Source organism: Mobula hypostoma, chromosome 4, assembly GCF_963921235.1.
Source record: "Mobula hypostoma chromosome 4, sMobHyp1.1, whole genome shotgun sequence".
In the NCBI taxonomy this organism is placed as follows: domain Eukaryota; kingdom Metazoa; phylum Chordata; class Chondrichthyes; order Myliobatiformes; family Myliobatidae; genus Mobula; species Mobula hypostoma.
This window is the reverse complement of record NC_086100.1, coordinates 139,002,415-139,029,806: the sequence shown is the minus strand read 5'-3', so window position 1 is coordinate 139,029,806 and position 27,392 is coordinate 139,002,415. Positions and strand designations below refer to the sequence as shown.

Below are 27,392 nucleotides of genomic sequence, written 5' to 3'. Positions count from 1 at the left end.
GAGTCAGTTAAGAGGCAAGAATCGGTATCCACCTGGCTGGACAAAGGAAACGGGGCTCATTCTCTCAACTAGTGTGTGAGAGCAAGAGAGTGAGAGGTTGTGTATGAGTGTGAGGGAGGGGGAGGCAGGGAGGGAGAGGGAGAGAGCGAGGGAGGGAGAGAGAGAGAGGGAGAGAGAGAGTGAGAGAGACAGAGTGAGAGTGAGAGAGAAAGAAAGAGAGGCAGAAAGAGAAACAAAGAGAAAGACAGAGAGAGAGAGAGAGAGAGAATGGAAAGAGAATGGGTATGAGTGTACATGAGCTTTAGTTGGTCCTGTGATGCCCTTCATGGTTTAAGAAACCACCAGCCTTTCACGTCACATGCCAGTGATAATAAACCTGATTCTGATTCACTTCCAGGTCACAGACGAAGGACTGGATGGCAGCCACTGCAGTTGGAACCTCATCTCCCTGTGCTTTAGCACTTTCAGTTTAGAAAAGAAAAGATAATGTGCAGGGTGAAAGGTACATAAAACTGTCATTTTAATTTAAAATATCATAATGCTTCTGTTTGATGGTGCTTAAGAAGAATTATTCAAGAAATAGCTATGCATATCACATTTGGTCTGGACTTTCTAACAAATAAAGAATCTGAAATATGAAAGACTTGCCACATCCTTTGGTTCTGAAACAGTAGATTTATAAGACTAGCAGGGAAGAAGTGACAATTGCATATGTGAGCCCACCGTAGCCAGGGAAACGACTGATTACTGTTCAGAAAACAAGTGGTGTATGCCCAGTTTCTTTTTGAAACCTCAATACATGAGGTTTACCTTCTTTAAAAGGCAATATGGTTTGTTACCTGATTCAGATCTTTCCACAATGTCTATGTTTATAGTTCTCAAGAATGAGACTGGCTTTCTCTAGCAAGTTGCTGCATGTATTGACACTGTTAAGTTACATACTAATGTTACTTTTGGAGGCTGTTAAATTTCAGCTGATGTTCTCCCTGTTTACTCTGAAAGCCGTAGTGTTGCGATAGAACCATTGTTTGTAGACCTTTTTCTCTGAGATGACTCAGAGATTTTTTGGAGGTGGAAAACTTACAAAAAAATATCAGGAATAGGCCACTTGACCCCTCACACTAACTCCTCCAACCAAGATTGTAGTTGATTTTTTATTTCACCCCACTTTCCTATCCTTTAGTTTTCTTAATATACAAAGTTTCTTTCCATCTTTGCCTCTAGATTCCATGGAAACCCTAACCTCTGAAATGATTGGTTCCTTATTCTGATACTTCCAATAAAATATACCCACATGTAGCCAACCCTGTATCAAGCACCGCCACTGCTCTTCAAGCTTCCCTGCACCTAAAACACGAGTTAAAATCACCTAAAGCATTCACTATATTAGTTCCTTTTAGTGGGGCTTGTCTGATCATCTCAAAATGCTTTTTTTTGGCAAAAATACTGGCACAAAATGTGAAACAGCCCCAAAGTGTGGCAATCATACTGAGGCAACATGGAATAACTATTAAACATGCTCTTATACCAGCAATGGGCACCTCACAGTCCAACGGGTGTCCTGGTTTGAGAATGTGAAATGTTTCACCATTATTAATGCCATATTAAACACACTGCCAGGATTCTGCGTGATTGGATATGCACTGTAGCATGTGACTGGCCAGACAATGTTTGTGAAATGTTTCCTCACAGAACAGTGGTGCTGCCTTTTTGTTAAACCCTGGCTCGGGAAGCAGCTGCAACAGTGGTTTCAAGCTGGCAGTTTACGAGCACCACAAATGCTGGTCGTCTGTGCAAGCTACAGCACTGCCCTAAACTTGTTTGATCCAGTTTGCACAGCTAGGCATTTCTCTGGGTGCATTCCTGTGGTTGGATGAAGCAGTGTGCAGGATTAAAACCTGTTAGACCTCCTCGTTTTACAGCTGCCGGACAAAGGTCAGACAAGTGCTGAGCAGTGAGATGTTGCTCCACTGTGAAAGGACAAACTCCAGTGCTCGCCAATTGTACAGACAGGGATTAATATAGTCCGTGAAACTGAGATTTTAACTTGCGTCTTAGAAACAAAATACTTCACTTCAGTTTCCTAACTAAACTCCCCCGAAAATGATCAGAAATTACAGTTTTTGTTTACAAAATTAAGGCCTTCCACTAGTTTGCTATATTTATAAGACAAAATATTTTCTATCACTGTGAAGGAGCAATGTGGGTGCCAATGTTCAAACAATGTCCTGAAGTCCCGAAAGGTTCACATCAACTGCCTGAACATTGCAAAGGGGAGCTCGGGAGTGTTTTTTTTAAAGAGTATGTCTTCATCACCACTGTGTCCCGTTTATTAAATATTTAAAGACAAGAGATCGGGGGTGGGGAAGAACTAATTGACAGAGAAAGGTGGTTGAAATGAGTGATCAGGAGCTGAAATCTCTAGTATCTAACCAGCAAGAATGATAAATTTACAAAAAAAAACCCTCAAAAAAACCCAACAGCCTATGCTTACTGCTGCAAGGCCAAGCTATTTAGGTTACTCCCAGCTTTCAGTCCAGAACCTTGCAGTTACGATGCCTTAAGTGACTTCTTAAGAGTTTCTGCAATCATATTCCTTTCAGGCAGTGAATTCCAGATCCACACTACCATTGGATAAAAAAGAAATTTCCCAAACTCTCCACCTATTCAATCCATGTCCAGAAAATATAGACCTGTCATTGAAAATATTCACCCTGCCGATCTCTTTTATGCACCTCAGTTAAACTTCCCCTCGATCACTTTTATTTGAAAGACACAAACCTATTTTAGACAGCCTCTAGAATTCTCCAACCCTGGCAACATCCTTGTGCATCTGCTAGGTACCCTCCCTTGTACTCTCCCATCTGTCCTGTTCGGTGACCGGAACTGAGTGCAGTACTCTAGCTGTGTCCTATGTGGTGTTTTACACAAGCATGGATAACCCTGATCCAAAGAGTCACTTGTGAATAGAGGTGGCTACAGAGTGAAAAAAAGCAACTAATCTAATCCTGTCAATTCCCCGCTAGGAAAATAATGTCAAAACATTTGCATTTGAGCTTACACTTGGGAATGGAGAGATGAGTGAACATGAGTGGCAATATTAACAATCAAATCTTGCACTAAGCTTGATTGACTTTATTTTAACTTTAGAATTATAAAACATTCTGAAACAAAATCACCCATTGCAACTCACATGAATAGCAGTCTCCTGTAACTATATGACTCTTGATTCTTCATAACTTTATTTGTCGCATACACAAAAAAAATTCAGTTCAGTCGTAAAATTCTTTGCCAGTACATGAGAGCATCTGGTTCTTGTTCTGTGAGAGGGCAGTCCAAGTAACTGAGATCAATATTTTCATAGACAGGCTTGCAAGGTTTAAGCCAGCTTGACTAGTGGATGTTTTAAACTGGACATTGCTTTAAAAGAGAGAAAAGCAGAACTGGAATTGAAAGTCTCAAAGTCAGTGCATGAGTTTGAAGGCAGAGCAAACAATGGTTAGAAAACACTCCAAAAAAAGGATTCTGACCATGCTTAATGGGATATACTTAAATGCAAGGAACATAAGGAATAAGGAATAAGGCAGATGAGATCAAAAGCCAGGGACACTTGGAAGAAAGCTACTGCGGCTCTTACAGAAACATAGCTGAAGAAGTGGGGCAGGAATTGCAGCTGAGTACCTCTGCTACTGTTTAAACATTTTACAGACACAACTGAGGGGGATAAGAAGGGAAGAGGGGAATATTGCAATACTGGTTAAAGAAACAATCACAGCTCTAAGCAGGGATAGTGCATTAGAAGGAACACGAATTGAGGCTACATGATGGATCGAAGAACAAAAATAGATGGTAACTTTTTCTGGGTCCTCCTGTTCATCTACATTAAAATTTCGAACAAGTACACAACAATAGGGCAGTAATAATGGAGGCAAATCAATTAAATTCAGATTAGCAGGTATACAATCCTTACTGCGGGTATGGAGAAAAAAACAAATTCCTCAAGTGCATGCAAAAGAACCTTTTAAACCAGTATGTAGCAAGCTTGAGTACAATGTTGGTACGTGAGGGAAGGCTCAATGTTGGATTCAGCTTTGGGCAGGTGGAAGGGGCATCAGTTTTTTGGATAGTGATCACAATTCGGTTAGATTTAGCACTGTATGACAAATATAAAATAGAAATAAATAGTTCTAAATTGGTGAAGATCAATTTTACTAAGCTAAGAATCATTTACCAAATGTTGACTAGAAATAATACTTGAAGGTAAATCAACATCAGAGCAGCAGGATTCTTTCAAAAAAAGAGAATCCAGGGATTCTAAGTAAAGCTGTTTTCAAAAAGGAAAAGAGTGGAACTGTCCAATCTAGAGCTTCTTGCTTGATATGGTGAAAACGTGCAAAGGCTTTTCTTCAGATGCAGCAGCCAGAGCAACAGAGGGGAAGAGCTAACAGCTGCTCCTTTTTAAAAAATGTGCGATTGGCTAAGTATGTGATAACTCAGCCAATAAAAGGAGGGTAGAATAAAGATTAATGGCCGTTCTGTAAACAGTAGGTATCTGAGGCCTCCTACTCCAAAGCAGGGATGCAGGATCAAGTGATTTTTGTAGCTGCACGATGAGGGAGCTGATGGAACCCATCGTGTTTCCTGCTCACCACGTCTGCAACAAGTGTTGGTCGTTCAAGGAAATCAGGCTCAAAGTTGATGACCTGGGATCTGAGCTTCACATCCTTCACCAGGGAGGGAAGAAATACCTGAACACTGTGTTTCAGGAGAAAGTCACACCCACTAGATTTGGTCAGTGGTCAGGGTGTGACTGCGAGTGAGGCAGGTAGGAGGCCCCATGCGGTAATGTTGGGAGTTTCTCAGCCCCTGGGCTTGTCCAACAAGCCTGAGATTTTTATTCTTGCTCCATGTGAGGATGGGAGTGGGAACTGTAGGAAGTATAAACATCTGAACCGTGGCACTATGGTTCAGGGAGCCATTCAGGGAAGGTGGGGAGGGGGGAGAGGAATGTAGCTGTAACTGGAATAGTACTGTCAGGGAAATAGACACAATTTTCTGTTGCAAGGACTGAGTATCCTGAAGGCTGTATTTTTCTGCCTAGTGTGCTGAGTTTGGGACATCTCAACTGACCTACAAAGGAATTTGGAGTGGGAGGGGAAAGATCCAGTTGCGTGTTCCATGTGGGTACCAATGACATAGGAAGAACAAAGAAAGAGGTTTGGCTGAGAGAATTTGAAAATCTATGAACTAAATTAAAATACAGAACCATAAAGGAATTATTCTCTGGATTGTTACTTGCGAGGTGCAATTTGGCACAGGGTTAATAAGATAAGAGTTAAATGTGTGGCTCAAAGATTGGTAGGAGAAGTGGGTTTGAATTTGTGGGAGACTAGCACCAGTATTGGGGAGGGAAGGAGCTCAATCTGGACCATGCCGGGACCAGGGTCCTGGAGAATGGTACAACTAGGGCACTGGATCAAGCTTCAAACTAAATAGTAGAGGGCGTAAAGTGCAGGAGAGGTTACTGAAGACATGAAGCTTAGAAAGGGATAAGAATTTAACTTTGGACAACAAGGAGACAAAATTAAGAAGGGTGGTGAATACCGGACTAAAACCATTGTATTTGAATACACTCAGTATGTGAAATATGGTTGTTGAGTTTAAAGCACTGTTAGAAGTTGGCAGGTATGACGTTGTGGGTTTCACAGTCGTGGTCGAGAGAAAGTCACAGATGAGAGCTAAATATCCATGGATACTTATCCTGTCAAAAAGACAAGCAGGTGGGCAGAAGGAATGGGGTGGCTCTGTTAGCAAAAAATGAGATAAAATCCTTAGCAAGAAGTAACATTGGATCAGAAGATGTAGAATCCTTGTGGGTAGAAACTGCAAGTGTAAAAAGAACCTAATGGGAGTTATATGCAGGCCTCTCCGAATAAGTAACCAGGATGTGGGTTACAAATTACAACAGGTAATAGAAAAGGCATATAAAAAGGGCAATGTTATGATGGTCATGGGGGAATTTAAATAAGCAGGTAGATTGGGAAAATCAGGTTGGTACTTGATCCCAAGAGGAGGAATTTGTGGAATGCCTATAATATAAAAAGGCTTTTTTTTTAAAGAGCAGCTTGTGGTTAAGCTCACTAGGGAAAAGCACAATTCTGGATTTGGTATTGTGCAATGAATCAGACATACTTCAGGAGCTTAAAGAAATGGAACACTTAGGAAGCAGTGACTATATTATGACAGAATTCTCCCTGCACTTCGAGAGGGAAAAGCTGAAATTGATTGTGTCAGTACAGAAGAATGAGAGAGAAGCTGGCCAAAATTGATCAGAAGAACACACTAGTAGGGATGATGGTAGAGCAGCAATGACTGGAGTTTTGGGTATTGATATGCAAGATGCAAGATCAGTTCATCCCAAAGAAGAAGAAGCATTCTAAATGGAGGATCAGGCAACTATGACTTACAAGGGAAGTCAAAAACAGCATATAAGCAAGAGAGGGCATACAATATATGGGAAAAAAGTGAGAAGCTAAACCATAAAGACCACAAGACATGGGAGCAGAATTAAGCCTTTCAGCCTATCGTGTCTGCTCCTTAATTCCATCATGGCTGATTTATTAACCCTCTCAACTCCATTCTCCTGCCTTCTCCCCATCACCTTTGCTACTCTGACTAATCAAGAACCTACCTATCTCTGCTTTACATATATCGAACGACTTGGCCTCCACAGCTGTCTGTGGTAAAGACCACCCTCTGGCTAAAGAAGTTCCTACACATATCTGTTCTAAATGGATGTCCCTCTATTCTAAGGCTGTGCCCTCCGGTCCTAGATATAGGAAATACACTTTCCACATACACTCTATCTAAGCCTTTCAATATTCAACAGGTTTCAATGAGAGGCCCTTGATTCTTCCAAACCCCAGTGAGCACAAACCCAGAATAACCAAACACTCCTCATATTTTAACTATTTCATTCCCAGAATCATTCCTGTGAACCTTCTCTGGACCCTCTTCAATGCCACACATCTTTACTTAGATAAAGGGCCCAACACTGTTCACAATACTCTAAATGTGGTCTGACCAATGCCTTATAAAGTCTCAACATTACATCCTTGCTTCATTCTGGTCCTCTTGAAAGAACACGAGCATAGAAATGAATGTTCCAATAATCCCAAAATCTGAGCCCTGCCCCCTGCAGCAATTTCTCAGCCATGCATTCCTCTGTTAAACCATCCTATTCTTACCCTCACTGGCACGTGGCACAGGCAGCAATCCAGAGATTACTACCCTGGAAGTCCTGCTTGTCAGCTTTCTGCTGAACTCCCTATATTCTCTCCTCAGGACCTCATTCCTTTGAGGTGGCAACATACCATCCAGGTATCTCTTTCACATCCACAGAATTTCAGGTCTGCCCCTCCAACTATGGAACCCCCTGTCACTACTGCACTCTTCTTCTTCCCCTCCCCCTGCTAGAAAATTAGGGAGCTTTTTAAAACTAACAGAACGCAACTATAAAAGCAATAATGAAGGAAAAGATGAAATATCAATAGCCAATAATATAAAAGAGGATACCAAAAGATTTTTCAGATATATAAAGAGTAAAAAAAGAGGCAATCGGACTGCTGGAAAATGACACTGGTAGTAATGGGGAATGAAGAAATGGCCAACAAACCGAATAGGGATCTTGCACGAGTCTTGAAATTCCAGAAAGACATGAGGGAGTGAGTTCAGTCATTGTTACTAAGGAGAAGCTGCTTCGGAAACTGAAAGGTCTGAAGGTTGACAAGTCACCTGGACCAGATGGGACTACACCCCAGGGGCCTAAAATAGGTTATCTGAAGAAATTGTGGTGTAGTCCATCTAGTTCAGGCGAAATTAGTAGTGATCTTTCAATAATGATTAGATTCTGCAATTGTTCCGGAGGACTAGAAAATCACAAATGTCACTCCACTCCTTAAGAAAGGAGGCAAAAGGCAAGAAATTATAGGCCAGGTAGACTGACTTCATTATTAAGGATGAGGTTTCGGGGTTCTTGGAGGCACGTGATAAACTAAACCAACGTTAGCATTGTTTCCTTAAGGGGAAATCTTGCCTGATAAATCTGTTAGAATTCTTTGAGGAATTAACAGTCAGGAAAGACAAAGGGAAGTCAGTTTATGTTTACCTGGATTTTCAGGTTTACAAGATGAAAATGATGCTGCACATGAGACTGTTAAATTAGGAGCCCACAATATTACAGGAAGGATACTAGCATGGATAGAAGGTCGGCTGACTGGCAGAAGGTAAAGAGTGGGAATAAAGGTGGCCTTTTCTGGTTGGCTGCCAGTGACTAGTGGTGCTCGGCAGGGATCAATGTGAGAGCTGCTACATTATATGTTAGTGATCCGGATAACGGAACTGATGGGTTTGTGTCCACGTTTGCGGATGATACAAGATAGGTGGCGGGGCAGGTAGTACTGAAGAAGTAGGGTGGACTTTGACAGAAATCAGAAGCGTGAAGGGACATGGAATTGGATGTGCACGATTCTGTGAACTTTAACTTACAGGTTGAGTCAGTAATAAGGAAGGCAAATGTAATGATAGCATTCAATTTTGACAGAACTAGAATTTAAAAGTAAGGATGCAATGCTGAAGCTTTATAAAGCATTAGTCAGACCACATTTAGAGTACTGCGTGCAGTTTTGGGCTCCATATCTGAGGAAGGATGCGCCGATATTGGAGATGGTCCAGAGGTGGTTTACAAGAATAAACCTAGGAGTGAAAGGGTTAATGTACAAGGCGCATTAATGGCTCTGGGCCTGCACTTGCTGGAATCTAGAAGAATGAGAGGAATCCCATTGAAATCTATCAAATACTGAAAGGCCTGCATAGAGTCCACATGGAGAACATGTTTCCAATAGTGGGAGAGTCTAGGACCAGATGGCACAGCCTCAAAATAAAATGATGTTCCTTTAGAACAGAGATGAGGAGGAACCTCTTTAGCCAGAGGATGCGGAATCTGTGGAATACATTACTAGAGACTGCTATGAAGCCAACTCATTATATTTAAAGCAGAGGTTGATAGATTCTTGATTAGTAAGAGCGGCAAAGGCTGTGGGGAGAAGTCAGGAGAATGGGGCTGAGAGGTAAAAGAAAATTAGACATGATGGTATGGTCGAGCAGTCTTAATGTATTGAATGGGCTAATTCTCCTGCTGTGTTTTATGGGGGGTATAAAGAAGACGTATTAAAACAGAGGGAATTATAAGAGACACTGAGGGCACAACAACGCAGAGCCTGGAGAAACACAGGAAGTGCAGGCTTGAAATTAAAAGAGAAATTAGGAAAGCAAAGAGGTGACATGAAAAATACAGACAAAAAGTAATTCCTTTAAAAATCCAAAGTTGTTTCATATGTATTTAAAGTTGTTGAAGGCAGGCATCCCCGGTGCTGCCTAAAACAGACTTTTAGGCTGGGGGCCTTTGGGATACCTAGCCCCTTCACCGAATTGTCTGGTTTCAGCAGAGTGGGCTCTAGGTTAATATAAACATATTATTAAAAATCATGACACCATAAGACAGTGAGTTAAGTGACTTGGAGGCAGAAGTGTATTTGCAAAATACAACATCATTGTGGAGGCTTAAACACAGTAAGTCAGCCAGTGTGTTCAAAAGCCAAACTTAAGCTTATTGTCAAATGTACAATAAAGCTGAGGCTTTATAAGGCATTGGTCAGACTGCACTTGGAGTATGTAAGCAGTTTTGGGCTCCTTACCCGAGACATGCTGGCATTGGAGAGAGTCCAAAGGGGGTTCACTAGAATGATTCCAGGAATCTAATGGGTTAAAGTATGAAGACCGTTTGATGGCTGTACTCGCTGGAGTTTAGAAGAATGAGGGAAGGGGATCTCATTGAAACCTATCCAATACTGAGAGAGAGAGTGGATGTGGAGAGGATGCTTCCTATAGTGGGGGAGTCTAGGTCAAGAGGGCATGGCTTCAGAACAGAGGAATATCCATTTAGAACAGAAATAAGGAGGAATTTCTTTAGCCAGAGGGTGGTGAAGCTGTGAAATTCATTGCCACAGATGGATGTGTAGGCCAGTTCACTGGATGTAGTAAATCCTGGTTAATTGGGACACATCAGGACCAGTACATTTTGGCCCAATTAACTGACTTTCCATAGAAATAGTTAAAGTATAGAAAAGAAAAACTAACACATTATGTATTTAAATGAAATACAGAACAAATTAAAACACTACCAATACTATGATTCATTCCTAATAATTATTGACAGAGGAAATCATCCAGTGTACACTGTTGTGTTCTTTTGAGTGACTGTGAATGAACAAAACCAGCACAGACACCTGGTGCAGATAATGGACCGTCTTCATACAATGCTCCTGATGATTGCATCCTCCAAATCTTCATTTTCATTGTAACATTCAAGGTATTGTTAATACCCTCAAATTCTTCACAGTTCCTAACCTGTTGAAGTAGTGGAATAGTTTCATTTTCACTTCTGGCCGTTTCTGGTATCTGCAAGCCTGAATGCTTGAAATCGCAGTGAGCAAAAACAGTTCTGAATTGTCTTACTGCTTATTTCTTGCCAACTATCAGTGGACAAAAATCACTGCTTTTTGAACACAACACATGAAACTGACGCTATTTTAAAAATGTTTGCTCTAAGAACCGTGTAGTGTCTAACTGCTGCACAAGTGTATGTGACTGAAGATAGTTAGACACTGTTTGGCAACAGTCTTCCTGTCCCAATTAAGTAGCACAGTGTCTAGAATAAACAAAAATAGTTCCAGCCATTTTGTCAATTAGTCTTTGTTCTTTACAAGTTGTTCCAAATAAGTGGCATCCCTGATTAACCGATGGACCAGAATCCACTATATATAAAGCAGAGATATGTAAGTTCTAGATTAGTCAGGGCATCAAAATTTACAGGGTGGAAGGCAGGTGAATGGGGTTGAGAGGGATAATAAATCAGCCATGATAGAATGACACAGCATACTCGATGGGCTGAACAGCCTAATTCTGCTCCTACATCCTAAGTGCACGTACGCACAAGAGCAATGAAAGTCTCGTAGCAGCAGCACATCATATTGCTGGTCATGAACTGGTGAAAAGACCGTCACCAATTAGAGCATCCCTTATTTTAAAGTAGATCTTTACTTTGTCCTTTCCCTTCCTAATTTCTCTTTTTGCTAGCCTTCACTGTGTTTAGTAAGACCTCTTTCACTGTGTGCAATGACATAATAAAGTGGACCTGGGCACTTTGAATCAATTTTCAAGATATTCTAATAAATTAAAGAGTGATTGTAACACTTCATATTTTATTCAGCAAATGATACGGTATTTACACAGTTGCACAACATAACTGAACTGATGTTACCCAAATTACTTTTCATGCTGAGACTCAAGCATTTCTGGCACAGTCTCAATTGAGCTGAATGGGCCCCTTCAGTCCCGTCACTAATGTGAAGAGGCTCACACACTTGCCATCCAGGCGTAAGTGGACACCACCCAGGTCCTGTTGGTGATGGTTGGGTTTTCCAGCCTGCTAAAGGCAATGAATCAGTCTATCACTGGACAGTGCCGCTGGTAGCCGTTCAGTACCTCAGCATAGTGGGCAGTTTTCATTTGCATGTCTAGACGGTGAGTGTTGGCGGGCTTGTTGATTGTGGGAGCAAGTTATCCCAGCCAGATCCTGTTTTCAACTGATGAATGCACTCATACATTCCAACAAGGGTCATTGGACTACAAGTAGGCTTGTAAAGCCAATTTGAATTTTGTCCCCTAAAGCCAGCATCTGGTGTCCAACTGGTACCCCAGCTGAAAGCACAGATCATATTGGTTGTAATTACTCCCATGACAACAATGACTCCAAAATCAGAACTATCAATAATGGCCCTAATAGTTAGTTAAATGATGCATTAGATTACTGATGGACCCAGTCCTCAAAATTAAAATAATAACAATACATGAAATATATTTCTCTGACTGTGAAGTGCTTTCGTTTTGAGAGGAGCAATATAAACGCAAGTCTTTCTGTCGAATGGTACTAGCAACTTCAGAGTAAAATAATTTACAATTCCCGATATTTACAGCTTATAATGTAACTACAGTACAAAAGTAGAGCCAAAATCACTAAGACCCCAGGAATTGCAAGTGGGCATCTCATCACCTTACATATGGCAAAATTTCTGATCGAAGCAAAAAATTCTGCTTATGTCACACCATTAACAGAGTCCAATTACACAGGAATCTGCTCCCAGCAAAGGTTTCTTGGCAACTTGCACAGTTAGCTTAACAGTGAGTATGGAGTGCTGGTTGCTACGCTTTGCTTGGCTCAGTGAACATGTCGACCTGCAAGTTTTGAGACAATAAAAAGCCTTGTGTGACGATAAGACCAATCAATGGACTTCACTGTAGAAGTCTAAATGGCAGGCTTTCTTCTGCATGTAGCGGCAGCTCCTAACGCAAACAGGTCCACGTTAAAAAAAAAATCAGCTGAACTTGACATGCCACATTCTCAAGTTCACTCACAAGCCATTGACTGATGGAGCAAGTGGTCAAGTAGTGCAGTGTATAACGCTGATAATCACGGCACTTTTGTCAGGACTGTTCATCAGGAACCCGACTTTATAAACCATAACCTGTGTAAAACTGACCAAGGGACACATACACTGTTGAAATAAAGTAGTAAAACTGTCTTTTTCCAAGGAATGAACAAAGGCAGGTGTGGCAAGTGGTTAGGATGGCAGATGGCATGTTGGCCCTTAAATTACAAGGGAGATGGGTCTTAGCAATTGGGTATTGTTGTAAAAATTGTAGAGGGTTTGATGTTGCAGTGTTCGCAGAGCATGGCTCCAAAAACTGCGTACTGAGGATGTCACCTCAACTGGTGATGAAATGCCTGCAAGCTATCAGCGAACATCGCAATACCCAACGCCTCAGCCCGAGCTACAATATTCACCACCATCCTAAATTGTAGAGGGAGTGTGTGAGGCCACAACACACTTGACCTGTGCATGGTTTGATCTCCTCATCTGTGAAAGACTAATTCCTGAGCTGAGGGTGTTATCTTATCATGAGTAATTTTTTTTTTAAAAACTAGACATGTTTCTTTGATGTTTAGAAGAATGAAGGGTGACCTTAAAGGGATATGAAGGGGAGATTTTGTTACAATGTAGAGGTCAGACACTTAAAACAGAGGTGTATAACAATTTCCTTTCATGGAAGTTGGAGAGCAATAGGAACAGACAAGTTAGAAAAGCGTTTAATTGGAGTAAGGGGATTTATGAGGCTATCAGTCAGGAACTTGGAAGCTTAAATTGGGAACAGATGTTCTCAGGGAAAGGTACGGAAGAAATATGGCAAATGTTCAGGGGATATTTGTGTGGAGTTCTGCATAGGTATGCTCCAATGAGACAGGAAAGTTATGGTAGGGTACAGGAACCGTGTACAAAGGCTGTAGTAAATCCAGTCAAGAAGAAAAGAAAAGCTTACAAATGATTCAGAGAGCTAGGTAATGTCAGAGATCTAGAAGATTATAAGGCTAACAGGAAGGAGCTCAAAAAGGAAATTAGGAGAGCCAGAAGGGGCCATGAGAAGGCCTTGGCAGGCAGGATTCAGGAAAACCCCAAGGCATTCTACAAATATGTGAAGAGCAAGAGGATAAGACGTGAAAGAATAGGACCTATCAAGTGTGATAGTGGGAAAGTGTGTATGGAACCGGAGGAAATAGCAGGGGTACTTAATGAATACTTTACTTCAGTATTCACTATGGAAAAGGATCTTGGTGATTGTAGTGATGACTTGCAGCAGACTGAAAAGCTTGAGCAAGTAGATATTAAGAAAGAGGATGTGCTGGAGCCTTTGGAAAGCATCAAGTTGGATAAGTCGCCGGGACCGGATGAGATGTACCCCAGGCTACTGTGGGAGGCGAGGGAGAAGATTGTTGAGCCTCTGGCGATGATCTTTGCATCATCAATGGGGATGGGAGAGGTTCCAGAGGATTGGAGGGTTGCAGATGTTGTTCCTTTATTCAAGAAAGGGAGCAGAGATAGCCCAGAAAATTATAGACCAGTGAGTCTTACCTCCTTGGTTGGTAAGTTGATGGAGAAGATCTTGAGAGGCAGGATTTATGAACATTTGGAGAGGTATAATATGATTAAGAATAGTCAGCATGGCTTTGTCAAAGGCAGGTCGTGCCTTACGAGCCTGATTGAATTTTTTAAGGATGTGACTAAACACATTGATGAAGGAAGAGCAGTAATGTAGTGGAGATGGATTTCAGCAAGGCATTTGATAAGGTACCCCATGCAAGACTTATTGAAAAAGTAAGGAGGCATGGGATCCAAGGGGCATTGCTTTGTGGATCCAGTGCTGGTTTGCCCACAGGAGGCAAAGAGCAGTTGTAGATGGGTCATATTCTGCATGGAGGTTGGTGACCAGTGGAGTGCCTCAGGGATCTGTTCTGGGACCCCTACTCTTATAAATGACCTGGATGAGGAAGTGGAGGGATGGGTTAGTAAGTTTGCTGATGACACAAAGGTTGGAGGTGTCGTGGGTAGTGTGGAGGGCTGTCAGAGGTTACAGCGGGACATTGATAGGATGCAAAACTCGGCTGAGAAGTGGCAGATGGAGTTCAACCCAGATGAGTGTGAAGTGGTTCATTTTGGTAGGTCAAATATGATGGCAGAATATAGTATTAATGGTAAGACTCCTGGCAGTGTGGAGGATCAGAGGGATCTTGGGGTCCGAGTCCACAGGACGCTCGAAGCAGCTGTGCAGGTTGACGCTGTGGTTAAGAAGGCATACAATGTGTTGGCCTTCATTAATCGTGGAATTGAATTTAGGAGCCCAGAGATAATGTTGCAGCTATATAGAACCCTGGTCAGACCCCACTTGGAGTACTGTGCTCAGTTCTGATTGCCTCACTACAGGAAGGATGTGGAAATCATAGAAAGGGTGCAGAGGAGATCTACAAGAATGTTGCCTGGATTGGGGAGCATGCCTTATGAAAACAGGTTCAGTGAACTCGGCCTTTTCTCCTTGGAACGACGGAGGATGAGAGGTGACCTGATCGAGGTGTATAAGATGATGAGAGGCATTGATTGTGTGAATAGTCAGAGGCTTTTTCCCAGGGCTGAAATGGTTGCCACAAGAGGACACAGGTTTAAGCTGATGTCAGGGGTAAGTTTTTTACTCAGAGAGTAGTGTGTGTGTGGAATGGGCTGCCAGCAATGGTGGTGGAGGCGGATACAATAGGGTCTTTTAAGAGACTTTTGGATAGGTACATGGAGCTTAGAAAAATAGAGGGCTATGGGGAATTCTAGTAATTTCTAAGGTAGGGACATGTTCCGCACAACCTTGTGGGCCAAAGGGCCTGTATTGTGCTGTAGGTTTTCTATGTTTCTAAGTTGAAGAATCTCTGCAATTCTCTACCCTACATGGTTGTGGAGATTAGATCTTTGGAGGCATACAAAGTAGAGGTAGATAAATGTTTGTAAGAAAAATCACAGCCTGCAGCACTATGGAGAAGAGGCCTTGGTACATCAACCATGATCATCTTGAATGCAGGGCAGTTTTGAGGGCCCCGTTTCTATTCTCTTGGGGGTTCACCTTCAGCTCAAACATTCAACTTTCAGATCCCTGTCTGTGTGACCAATACATATAATATAGAGTAGCAGGTAAGCAAATTAATGGATACAAAATAACTTCTGTCTGCATAATTATTCGACTACTTCAGATTTAACTTGAATTAACCCGATAATGGTCCTCATGCTCACTCTCTCAGTCTGAGAAATGGTTTATTTATGAATTCCTAAAGGCTTGCCACATACAAGTGTTAAAGGACTAAGCACAAAGTCCAAATACAGAGTGATCTGCAAAATAAGCTCCACCTTCATCACTCCTTGCTCAACCAGTTGAGAGAGGGGTTAATATTTAAAATGGCTGCCACTCACCTTAGCTAACTGCCACACTCGGATGTAACTAATGGCCTTCAGTGTAAGCTACAAAACTTAGCTTGAATTTTTCCCTGGGTCCCCTTAAAATTTGCAACCAATTGGCATGTCATTGACTGGACAGATTACACTACCTTTTCAACACAGGTTTCCCCCGCCATCTGAAGGTAGAGCGTTCCTATGAAATGGTTCGTAAACCGGAATGTCGTAAAGCGAAGAAGCAATTACCATTTATTTATATGGGAAAAATTTGTGAGCGTTCGCAGACCCAAAAATAACCTACCAAATCATGCCAAATAACACATAAAACCTAAAATAACAGTAACATATAGTAAAAGCAGGAATGATATGATAAATACACAGCCTATATAAATTAGAAATACTTCTCTACAACGATTGCCTGCACTGTTCTCCGTGCAAAAATCTCACGCAAGCGCTCTTGGCAAAACACGGCACAAGCGCCGTTGGCAGAAAATCTCACGCAAGCGCTCTTGGCAAAACACTCTCTCCAGTAACCTTTAAGCTATGAAGCTGCCAAATCATACCAAATAACACATAAAAATACACAGCCTATATAAAGTAGAAATAATGTATGTACAGTGTAGTATCACTTACCGGAATTAGGAAGACAGCGCCGAGCACACTGATGATGGTGTGTTAGGCTGAGTCGTTGGAGGTTGGGATGGTGCAGTGGCCCCCACCGTCCAGGCAGCGAACCGATACCAATCTGCGAAGCATGCAGCGGTACAGACGTAGCAGGGGCACACCCAGCACATCTTTAAGAAAAAAGCCAAAATAAACACACTAATTAATTAGGTGCCGCCTAAATGTCAGCCCAGATTAGAGGCAATTGCCAATTACATAGAGCAAGTGAAATCGGCAATCGCTTCTGATCTGGGCCCACATTTACGTGCTCGGCGGCACCTAATTAATTAGCTTGCTTATTTTGGCTTTTTTCTTAAAGACGTGCTGGGTGCCTCCCAGCTACCACTGCATTCTCTGCGAATCGGTATCTGTCGGCAGCCCGGAGTTTGGGACCACTGGGGTGGTGGGACATGGGATTGTCATCTCATCGTCGATCAGGGCAGGCAGGTCATCTTCTTCTATGTCTGCCTGCCTCGATGTCGAAGGTCGAGGTTTGTTGTCTGCTGTGGCTGATGTGGAAGGCTTGAAAAACGACAGTATGCTTGACTGCTAGCCTCGCACATTTTCCTACCATACAGTTCTTTGTGAACCATCTTGCAAATATGCCCTAAAGTGACGTACCCTTTCAAAATTAAAGTCCTACTCTATCATTGCAGCGAAAATCTCACGAAGTCGTCTCACGTTCAGTTCCTGGACGACTTCACTTTCGGTCCGTTCGCTACTGCATTCGGTTTTGATCGTTATCCTTTTCTCTTCCAATTGCATCAGCTCTTCATCTATCAGTTCTTGGTCATGGGATGCCAAAACCTCTTCAACATCACCTTTGTCAACTTCCACAAGCCAAACTCACTTTGTCCTTTCTTCGTTCACCACGATTGAAGTGTTTAATTATGTCTAGTTTTGCGCTAAGTGCAACACCCTTATGAGTTCTTTTAGGCATCTCCGATACCCTAGAACTCATCTTACAAACGGCTGCTCACAGGCATGTGTTAAAGCAATGCTGGCGAGAATGCCATTCCCGGGGAGGAGCGGCTGCTCGGGGCGCGCGCTGCCTTTTATCGCACGCTGTTTTTTTTTGCGCCCTGCTTTTTTTGTAACAGTGAAAACACCTGCTGTTAGCGAAAACAGGTAACTAATGTAGGTCTTTCGTAACAGCGAGGTTTCGTAAAGCCAACGTTCGAAAAGCTGGGGACACCTGTATTAAAAAGCAACATCTTCCCAAACCTATATAGCAACATTGTCCATCAGCAATTTGGAAATATACTGTGTTTTCCACTAGATGGGAGGCAGTAGTTAGCCAGAGTTGAGCAACAAGCTGAGATGTTTGACAGGCACAGTACACAGGTCCTGACATACCACAAAATAAATCATCACACTCACACTATTCAGGGCTTTCTTATTTTTCACTATTCTAATCCATTTCATGCACAATGACCACATTCTAGCTAAGAAACATACTCTCAAGTTCATTTTTTGTCTTTAATACTAGTGAATGGTATATTTTTAAAAACCACTAACATTAGGACAGAGCACCACAGGTATAAAGGAATTTCATTTTCAACCTACAGGAGGAAAATCAACTTACATCTTTTACAGCCTCTTTCACAACTCAGCAACAAGCCACCTGTGAAAACTCATCCCCACCTGTCAGTCTTTCAAAGTCAATGAATCCTTACTAAGAACAACTTCCACTTATATCCTGTCTTTTGCAACTACAGGATGTCCAGCTTCTGAAATGCGTCACTTCTGACAGGATCTCCCAGCGCAAGGAGGAAAGGAGCAGGAAGATCACAGCGACACCATTATTTTCAAATCTTCGCTCGTTCAAGAACATGAGAAACAGGTGCGTGCGCTGGCATTTAAGTCTAACTTATTTTGGAAAGGGTGCCGTAAAACAATCGCATCTTTGGTCACATTATTTCCATATCCATAATGTGCTTCATGCATTCAAAGCAAAAATAACAAGAGTTCAAGGCAAATGTGTTTCTGTAAGCTAGGGGTAACAAGTTTAGTAAAATTTGAATGTCAAGAGATTGTGAGGGTTTATAAAGAGAAAAGGAAGGATAGACAGGGAACTAGTGACAGGGAAGGCCTGTCAAGAAAACAGTGTAGGACAGTGCTAAAAAAGGAAATTAGGAAGGTGAAAACGTGATTTTAAAAAATCACTGGCACACAAGGTTATGGTAAATCTGAAAGCACCCTATAAGTAAGTTAAGGGCAAAAGCATAACCAGGGAAGACGTAGGGCCATTAAGGACAACAGTGGCAATCTGTGCATGGAGCCTGAAAGTATAGGGGAGGTCATAAATAAATACGTTTCATCAGAATTCAGAGAAAAAGAGCCTGGAGAATTCAGTAAAAGGATAGGTGAATGTCTAGTGCAGGTCTCCATAAATAAAGAGGAGGTGCTTGATGCCTTGGAAGGCTTAAAGATGGATAACTCCACAGGACTGGATGGGATTTATCCTGGGTTGCTCCAGAATGCAAGGAAAGAGACTGCTGGGGCTCTGGCTGAGAAATCAAGATATTCACTGGACACAAGTGAGGTTCCAGACGACTGGAAGTTTAGCTCTTTTTCAAGAAATCCAGCAGGTAAAAACCTGAAAACTAAAGATCTGCGAGCCTTTCATCAATGGATGAAAAATGGAAAAAAATTTTGAGGAAGAGGAAGCCAGAGCGGCTTTATCAAGGGCAGATACTATCGAAGCAATTTGATTCATTTCTATGTGGAAACAAAGTGTATCAGTGAAGGTACACTTAAGAAAGGCCTTTGACAAGGTCCCACATGGGAGACTAGTTCAAAAGGTTAGGGTCCTTGGGATCCAGAGTAATTTGGCAAACTGTACCCAAAAATAACTTGGCAATATGAGACAGAGATTGATGATAGAAGGGTTGTTTGTTGCAATAGAATGACTATAACTAGTGGTGTTTCACAAGGGTCTCTGCCGGAATCCTTGCTGTTTCTAATATATATGTAAATGACGTGTACGTGGATGATAAGATCAGCAAATTTACAGATGACATCAAACCTGCCAGAGACATTAGGAAGGTAGTGTTTGGCTACAGAGAGACATCGATGTTATGGAGAACCAGGCTGTGAAAAAAATCAGACGGGAGTTGTAATCCAATGAACGTGAGGTGATACACTAATGAAGTAGGGCGTTCAGGAGTATTAATGAATAGAGGGATCTTGGCATAAAAATCCACAGATCCTTGATAGTGACAATGCAAGTAGACAATGTGGTTAGAAAGAGAGGGAACTGAGTACAGAGGTAGAAGGATTATGCTCCAATTTTATAAAGACTTGGTCAGTTCGCATCTGGAGTACCACATGCAGTTCTGGAGGAAGATACAAGAATGACATAACGGTGCTTGTCAGGGTACAAAACAGGTTCATCTGAGATAAGCAATTCAATGCCTGGAGTAGAGGAGAATAAAAGGAAACATGACTGAGGTATATAAAATCACGAGGGGTACCAACAGGTTCAACTGCAGGAAACTTTTCCCCATATCAGTGATAGATAAAACTAGTGAACATAGATTTGGGTAAAAGGGAAAAAAATTCAGAGGGGATATGCAGGGGACTTTCACCCAGAGAGTGGTAAGTAACTGTCATGCACTGCCTGAGAGGATGGTTGAAGCTGGGTCACTGACAGCTATTGAAAAAAACGATTTGATGAATACTTCAATCGTGTTAGCATTGAGTGCTCTGGACCAAGATTGGGGAAACGGGGTAAGTACAGAAGGATGCTTGCTGCTCAACGTGGATGGGATAGGTCAAATGGGTGCTCAACGTGGATGGGATAGGTCAAATGGGTGTTCAACTTGGATGGCATAGGTCAAATGGGTGCTCAACGTGGATGGCATAGGTCAAATGGATGCTCAACGTGGATGGGATAGGTCAAATGGGTGTTCAACTTGGATGGCATAGGTCAAATGGGTGCTCAACGTGGATGGCATAGGTCAAATGGATGCTCAACTTGGATGGCATAGGTCAAATGGGTGCTCAACTTGGATGGCGTAGGTCAAATGGGTGCTCAACGTGGATGGGATAGGTCAAATGGGTGTTCAACTTGGATGGCATAGGTCAAATGGGTGCTCAACTTGGATGGCATAGGTCAAATGGGTGCTCAACGTGGATGGGTTAGGTCAAATGGGTGTTCAACTTGGATGGCATAGGTCAAATGGGTGCTCAACGTGGATGGCATAGGTCAAATGGATGCTCAACGTGGATGGCATAGGTCAAATGGGTGTTCAACTTGGATGGCATAGGTCAAATGGGTGCTCAACTTGGATGGCATAGGTCAAATGGGTGCTCAACGTGGATGGCGTAGGTCAAATGGGTGTTCAACTTGGATGGCGTAGGTCAAATGGGTGCTCAACGTGGATGGCATAGGTCAAATGGGTGTTCAACTTGGATGGCATAGGTCAAATGGGTGCTCAACGTGGATGGCATAGGTCAAATGGGTGCTCAACGTGGATGGGGTAGGTCAAATGGGTGCTCAACTTGGATGGCGTAGGTCAAATGGGTGCTCAACTTGGATGGCGTAGGTCAAATGGGTGCTCAATGTGGATGGCGTAGGTCAAATGGGTGTTCAACTTGGATGGCATAGGTCAAATGGGTGTTCAACTTGGATGGCATAGGTCAAATGGGTGCTCAACGTGGATGGCATAGGTCAAATGGGTGCTCAACGTGGATGGCATAGGTCAAATGGGTGCTCAACTTGGATGGCGTAGGTCAAATGGGTGCTCAACGTGGATGGCGTAGGTCAAATGGATGCTCAATGTGGATGGCGTAGGTCAAATGGGTGCTCAACGTGGATGGCATAGGTCAAATGGGTGCTCAATGTGGATGGCATAGGTCAAATGGGTGCTCAACGTGGATGGCATAGGTCAAATAGGTGCTCAACTTGGATGGCGTAGGTCAAATGGATGCTCAATGTGGATGGCGTAGGTCAAATGGGTGCTCAACGTGGATGGCATAGGTCAAATGGGTGCTCAACTTGGATGGCGTAGGTCAAATGGATGCTCAATGTGGATGGCATAGGTCAAATGGGTGCTCAACGTGGATGGCATAGGTCAAATGGATGCTCAACTTGGATGGGATAGGTCAAATGGGTGCTCAACGTGCTTAACTATGGTAACAAATGGGAGCAGAAAAATCCCACAAAGATTACTTCATTTTCCCAAGGGTTTTTAATTCTACTTCAAAGTTTAAAGTTCAAAGTAAATTTATTATCAAATATGTGTACGTTAACCACATACTACCCTGAGATTCATTTTCTTACTTTATTCGTAGTCACCAAAACTTTGGTTTCCTCCAATGTCTAAGAAACCTGCTGATGCCAGAAATCTAAGATAAACATAGATAATGCCAGAAATACCAGATAATGCCAGGCCACAACAACAAGAAGCCAGAGTTGCTCCAATAACTTCAGTTACTTCTCTCCCTGTACTTTACCACTACACCTCTCCACTGGAGGTACGGGATCAATACTGGGCTTGACTTAAGCCATTAATCTTTGCTTTTTCTTTCATATCAACCTGAGTGTGCAGATAGTACCTTGGTTTAACATCTCATCCAAAATACCACTTCTGAAACAGCTCAGCACAGAAAAATCAGCTGGGTCTGTACTCAAGTGAGTCTTGAACACTCAACTTTCTGAGAGTTCCCATGCTGTACCATCCAAACATAGCAGATGAGAAGAGGATATGAACTGCAGTAGTCCTAAAGGCTGGCACCATCTACCTGGCTCTACATGAAATGAACAATGAATCAGGTCAGTTCAAGCCAAATTAAATCTATTGTCACATGCACCAGTAGGGTGAGGTACAGGTAGAATGAAACGCTTGCTTGCAGAGGCATGACTCAAGTCTGTGAGCAGAATGGCACAAAGAATCCTGCTTTCCTCCCCCTTCCTCTCGAGTTCTGAAGAAGGGTTTCGGCCTGAAACATCAGCTGTTCATTCCTCTCGAAGCATCAGCTGTTCATTCCTCTCCAAAGAAGCTGCCTGGCCTGCTGAGTTCCCCCAGCATTTTGTTTATGTTACTCTGGATTTCCAGAACCTGCAGAATCTCTTGTGCTTACACAAGATATTAGCGAAGACAATAAGCTCATGTTCTGGAATGGGACTTGGACGTGCAACTTGTTAACTCAAGAGCCCTTGGGCCATGCAGCTATTTGCAAGGAAGGGAAAGTATGGGGGACTGCCTCCGTTTGGTTGCTCTGTGCTGGGGAACAAAAGAAGTAGCCTGGGATCACACGCATCCTGTCAAGGGTACACCATCTAGGGTGGTAAATAAAAATGGAAGGATGAGGAGAAGGGGTGCATGCCTTCAGAAGTACCTTACTTGACACCATTAATACGACTCAAGAATGCACTCCCACCAAGCCAGAAAACACTGGGAAAACAGAATTACTCCAACACCAGATGAAAAGAATATAAATATTTATATAGAGACCCTCTAGCAGATGTTGAGACGCCTATTGTTTGAACACTACAATCTTGGGTTTTTTAGATTTCTAAAATTTGCCAGCAAACTTTCTATCAAATCCCTAAATGTTAAGATAGCACTTACCCATTTTAACTCCTGTATACCCTGATAGCAGTCGAAGGAACAATTAGTGGTATATGAAAGGAACAGACTAGGTCAATGACTGGAAAAGAACAATGAATATTTGCTAATGTCTTTGCCTGCTTTAATTCAAATACCTTCTAACCACTGCAGGAATTATTGTATTATTTGGAAGATAAAAGATGGGGTAAAGGGACAGTTCCCTAGATTTTAAAATGCCAGATCTTTCACTTGTGTTAAGACTGCCGGTCCGAACGGTGTTTCTTGATTCCCCAGTTTGCTGAATATTCAGCAGCATTTTTATCACATTACTAGCTGTCTAGTGAATACAATTCCCAAGTGCCTGCTGACTGGCTGGCCACCGTGGGAGGACGATTTGGTTTATCACAGCAGAACATCAAGCTGTGTGTAATTCACCCACTAGCTTCTGTCATCTGCTTCAGCCAGCATTGCCGATGAGTTATGACTGATGGATCATTTACGCAGCTGCTGTAAATTCTAATCTGTGCCAATCTACAGCTGTTTGAAAGCAAATTCAGGGCTTCTTCAGCTAGCTGGTCCCACACCCTTTACTATCTTTCCACCATTTTACACCTGATGAGTTTGCTATATCAGAGGAAGGCTAATTTCACCCTCATATATGCTTTTGTTACCTGATAATTCATTATCTGTAACCGTACACTGGCGCAGAAATCCCCAACTGTTGGTCTGTTTACAGCTCAAAAAGCAAGTCTGAGTTAATAAACTACCATCTTGATGGTCAATAATTAAAATATTATATATGCTAAAGGAATCGGAGATCGATTCAAGAGGTACGTATCATTATCTCAGGATCAGGACTCTGCATAGTATGATGTCAAGGTCCTGAATTTACTTGGATGTTCTACTGTGGTGCTGTTATAAATTTGGATCCGGATGTACAATTGCTGAGTTAATAGCTGTGTAATAACAATCTGTCCGAAAAAGTACAGGGCCATTAAATGCTGAAGGCTTCATTTTATGTCTGCATTACAGATCACCTTCTGAAACACGAGTCTAGACTTAGACAGAGAACTTCCAACAGGCAAGGCTGTGGAGGGTTGCCAAATCTTTTGGAGCTGTAACCCAGTGAGACTTGGTGCACTCAAGGGCCAAGTGCAGTCAATTGGCAAAAATCAACTGGCAACAACCCGTATAGGTAGAATCAGACTGCAAGCCCATGCCTCCAGCTCTCAGTCCATTGAAGCAACATCTTATTTACTGTACAGTCCTGCATTAAACGAAATACTTCACATGAAACGGGGCAGCCACTGGCTTTATGTAGGTAAATGCTTTGCTTATTTTGTAACTTCAACACTCATGAAATGGACTAACATTTAATCTGATTCCGGTGGGGTTACTTCAGGGAGGAGGGTTGGCCAGAATTCTTTGTTGGGGGGCGGGGGAGAGTGCCTGATTCTTTTTCAACCCTTAATGTGAGATTTAACTTGTTCACCAGGAAGCAGGACCTGTGTTGAACATCTCACCTGAGAGAATCCTTTCCTTTGATCCTAATCTGCCAAACCAGCACTGATCATGTACTCAATGGGAAAGGGATGTTACGCTTTTAGCATTTTCACTTAGGGGTGCAGCATTGCTGAAAACTGACAGTGAGACAAATAAACAAGAAGAATAAATTAAACCAGTGCAATACTGCAATGTCTTTACTATGTAAATAGGTATACACTCTCAGTAATTACACATGAACATAAAAATTTGGAAATGTGCTCACACATCATTATTGCAAAGAATGACATTCAGCATGCAAAAATGCCACAATCAACACAAATCAATCGGCACTTGATTTTATTAAGAGCCTCACATGACAGACTCTACTAAGTGCAACCAACAGCTGATGAAGGAAGCATACATCTCAACATCCCCAAAACCAACCAGGAGAAAGTGAAGTGGGATTTTTCCAAGAGAACACTAATTAACCTGGATGCAAATTTGAAATCCAGGGAAAGCTAATGATGGCCGGACTACAAACACTTCTCACTTCAACTCTCGCATCAGGGCAAGACGAAGAACCACCACCAGCAACGTACACATGAACTGGATCCTCCCACCCCAATTCTAGTACAAAGCACACAGGGCACTGTACATAAATTAACAACACATTGACCCATACATATCCTGAGTTTACAGTGCAGGATTTGAAGCTTTCTCCTTTCCAAAGTAATAATTTCTGGAGTTAGGAATTTATACATCAGCAGGTATTGGAAAATTCAAAACACTTAACAGCTGAGGGGTTAAATTCAGTTGTGTTCTCAAACTGTGGAACAGAACAGGGGTTAGGAGCTCCTAGGGCCTTGTTAAACACATACCACTTAAACATTAATGCCTGGTTCTCTCCTGAGAGATATTTGAATATCCTGAAAGATGTGAGAAACCCAGTGGCGTCTGGCAAATGGAAAAGGCATTTAGAATTCAAACAGTTAACAGTATCCTCAAATCATCTGGACAAGTGGTGGTACAGAGAGCCTCTGGTCTTCTTCTGGCTGACAAGGCAGAGCCTGCATCGGACAGGTAATCTGATCCTGCCTGTCCCGCAAGCATCCTGATCGGGAGGGAAGACATGAATGGAAACACTCGCGAGACTGAATTCAGATCCTGCACAGAGCCAAGTTCCTTCAATTCAACAGGGATCTGGTGCTGGGCAGTGGAGAAGCAAGAACAAAAGAATGGGATGTGCATACCTAGCCACAGATTACATCCAGATTTGTGGTGCTCTGTGCCAAAACTGAAGAACTTGTCAAAAATTACTAATTGCAACCCCCCCCCCCACCCCACCAAACACCGCCCATCCCCTTGTTACTCAGTAGTAGAGATGCACCACCTGTCCTCAGGGGACAACTACAATACTTGTGCAAAGATGAAATGTTTCCATTTTCTTCAGGGTAAATAACACAAGAAGTGCCGCTTTGGTGCAGGAATCTGATCAATTCAAAAGTGGTTCAGAAGAGGATATAATCTGCAAGATCAAAATTACAACTGTTTGTAACCAGTACCAAAGTTGTACTATTGTAGCCTACTGCTTAATATTTATTATTGTTTTATGAACTTTCTATGGTTTAGTTGCTTTATACGTATGTGTCTAGTGTATATTTTCATGCATTGGAGGAGCGGAAGACTATTCAGTTTGTATTAAGGCTGTTCAACTTTCCTGTAAAAAAAAGTTACCAAACATTAAAAATGTCTTTGCCTTTGAATACAGTCACTCTCTGGATACTGTTGTGTGTTCCACGTGCTCATTGCTCTAATAGCACTGCATTAAAAAGTAACACAGCATGGTTATCACATTCACACTTCTCCACATGCTGAGTTCCATAAACTAACCAGCAGACTAACTTGTCTGAGCTTAAGTGGGGTGTTTTGCACATCAAGAAGTGCGCAATCACCAAAGACCGAAAGGAAGCATTTTCAACAACATTCAGCAACAATTCATACATGTTTCATTCTAATATAATGAAACATCCAAAGACACTTAACAGGAAGATTATTAAAGAAATATTTTTTTCTTTTCATGTGCTGATCCATGCTCTAAGCTCATCTGTCTTACTTACAATAGTCCTTGCATTGAAATAAACACAAAGCAGAACATAATTCACACTAAACTCAACCTTTCAGTTCCTGTCTTTGTATGTAGGCTGAACAACATCTTTCCCCACAACCACTCCACTTGCTATCCTGTTTCCCATTCCCCTGCAACTCCCGCCACACCCCCGGAGCAGCACTAGTAAACCTTCCCGCAAGGACAGTAGTCCCCCTCCAATTTAGGTGCAAACTGTACAGGCCCCACTTTCCCTGGAAGATAGACCAATAATGGAAAGATGTATAGTCCTTCATCTCCTTGGCCATTATTTTCCTATTTCAGACATCACTAGCACATGGCACTTGTAGCAATTCTGAGATCACAACACTGGAGGTCCTGTGCTTTAATTTAGTATCTTATTCCCTGAACTCACCCTACAGGACCTCATCATCCTTCATGCTATGACACTGGTACCAAAGTAGACTCCAAATTCTTTCTACTCACCCTACCACTTAAGAACTCTATGGACTTGATCCGAGATGTCCCTGACCCTGGCATCTGTGAGCCAACATACCATCTGGGAATCTCATTCTCATCTACAGAACCTTTTGGCTGTTTCCCTAACCAATGAATCCCCAATCACTACTGCTTAATAAAGTT

The 27,392-nt window shown here is 42.3% G+C and overlaps 1 protein-coding gene and 1 long non-coding RNA gene across 3 annotated transcripts in view; one reads left to right on the top strand and one right to left on the bottom strand.

Moving 5' to 3' along the window:
- LOC134345640 (uncharacterized) overlaps positions 1–16,725 on the top strand; it is a 67,985-nt gene extending 51,260 nt beyond the window's left edge. Inside the window, exon 4 of the long non-coding RNA XR_010017739.1 lies at positions 398–16,725. This is a non-coding gene — a long non-coding RNA (uncharacterized LOC134345640). The remainder of the gene's footprint in view (positions 1–397) is intronic.
- maml3 (mastermind-like transcriptional coactivator 3) overlaps positions 1–27,392 on the bottom strand; it is a 515,482-nt gene that overhangs the window by 294,859 nt on the left and 193,231 nt on the right. The gene's annotated exons all lie outside the window — the stretch shown is intronic.